Here is a 2,233-nt window from a genome sequence, read left to right as displayed (position 1 = left end):
TTTTTTTTTTTTTTTTTTTTTTTTTTGAGACGGAGTCTTGCTCTGTCTCCCAGGCTGGAGTGCAGTGGCACGATCTCGGCTCACTGCAAGCTCTGCCTCCAGGGTTTACGCCATTCTCCTGCCTCAGCCTCCCGAGTAGCTGGGACTACAGGCGCCAGCCACCTCGCCCGGCTAGCTTTTTGTATTTTTTAGTAGAGACGGGGTTTCACCGTGTTAGCCAGGATGGTCTTGATCTCCTGACCTCGTGATCCACCCGTCTCGGCCTCCCAAAGTGCTGGGATTACAGGCTTGAGCCACCGCGCCCGGCCCCGCATGTTTTTATTTTATTCTCTTTTGTTCTGTTTTTCACAGCTGACCCTGTGACTCACTAACTTATTATCAACAATGGGTCACCACCGGGTGGGTCCCAGAGTTTGACCTAACAGCAGGTGATGAGTCTGTGTCATGTAGGAACCGAGACAGGGCGACAGGCAAGGACTGGGGAAGTAGACGTTTGCTCAGGGAAGTCTCCCTTCTCCTGAGCAGTGACCTTCATCACAGCCCTTCCCTTCTTTCTTTTCAGAATTGATTTTGCCCTCTCCATGCAGCTAAACTATGAAATTCAGGTGTGTGGGTCAATGCTCGGTGCACCTGTGTTGCGGTGGACATGGTATTTGGGGCTATCTTCTTCCTATTTGTAACCTGATCTTGCTTTGGGGCAATCTCGTTTCCTCTGACATGTGATTTTGTGGGAGGTGGTGGCATATTCTCACCCATATTCCCTCTCCCCACCTCTGCGGCCACGAGCAGGCAGCATGTGGCTCACACTGCCTGAAAGAGCCTGTCCCCGGTGCTTTGCCTCCAAATTAGGAGCCCCAACGACAGGGGTGGGGGTAGAGGTCACTCTCATCCCCAAAGCCACTGGCCTAGCCTGCCCCTTTGTGCTGTGCCCTGGCCCCCCAGTGCCACACATAGCACGTCCCTGAGCCCCAGAGAGCCTGCTGACACCACATCTGTTTTCTCTTTCTCACGGTCAAGGGCAATTTCTGTTGTTTGCAACCGAGATTCTGACTACTACCGATAGGTACATTTAAATGGAATCCTTGAAAATATCAACATCTCCCACCACACGCCAAAGTAGGTCCTTTGTGGGTTGCAAGTTACACTAGAGAGATCTGGTGGGGTGGTGGGGTGGGCTTAACATGTTGCCCTAAACTTATTCTAGATCAAACACTGGCCACATCAAGAAAACAAAATGAACAGCTGCATATCACAGGTAAGCAAGCTCTGTTCTCTGTACCGAGGAGGGGAGGGTAGCAGACACTTCCTGCCCGCCTCTCAGAAGCAGCGAGGTGCGAGGCCCCCAAAGCATCGCTCCAGAGGTGCAAGGTGCCTCTTGCCAAGGGAAAGGCACTTGTTGGCTTTCCTGAATTTGTGCATTCATCTAGAGTGCAGTGGGCAAACCAGTGCCTCCGAGCCACATCTGGCGGGACGCCTGTTTTTGTAGATAGAGCTTTATTGGGTCCCGGCCACACTTGTTGGGTTACTTGTTGTCTCTGGCCGCCTTCCTGCCCCCGCGGCAGAGTTGAGCAGCTGCCTCAGAGACGGCCCAGCTGCAAAGCTGAAATATTTACTATCTGGCTCTCGACAGGAAAAAGGTTGCGTCTTCTGACGGAGGGCAGAAATACCCAGATAGGCTAGGAGACAGTGTGGCCTGTCCTCCTGGGTACCCAGCCCCCATATCACTCCTAATTTCTTCCTGCCCGTTACTTTAATTTAAAATTTTATTTTAGCTTCTAAATGAGTAGTAAATTTCATGTGGTTCAAATCAAAATTAAGTCAATGTGAAAAGCCCTGCTTCTTCGCCTCCCCAAACAAACACCGTGTTCCAAGAAATGCCAAGCCTGAAGAAGAATGAAGGTAAGTCTGAAATCTTCAGAGGCCCAAGGAAGACTCTGGAATCTCTCGGAGCAAATATCAACCTCCCAGGCCAGAGCATTATTGTCTCTGAATGACTGTGACTTTCCAGACATGCTGGGCCAGGGGATAGCCAGTTTTGGAGCACTTTAAGAAGCACTATACGAGCTTGGTAACATTGCACACTGAGAGTGTACCTCAAGCCCAGATCTTGGTTTCCAGCAGTTTCCAATAAATAGAACCAGGGCTCCCTGGAGAAATGGCTCGTTATAGGACAAAGGGCAGGAAGATACAGGATAATTGTGGAGCACCTTATAGTGCCAGAAAGTAAGGAAAT

The sequence above is a fragment of the Piliocolobus tephrosceles genome, chromosome 9 (assembly GCF_002776525.5).
Source record: "Piliocolobus tephrosceles isolate RC106 chromosome 9, ASM277652v3, whole genome shotgun sequence".
In the NCBI taxonomy this organism is placed as follows: Eukaryota; Metazoa; Chordata; class Mammalia; order Primates; family Cercopithecidae; genus Piliocolobus; species Piliocolobus tephrosceles.
Note: the sequence above shows the minus strand (reverse complement) of the source record.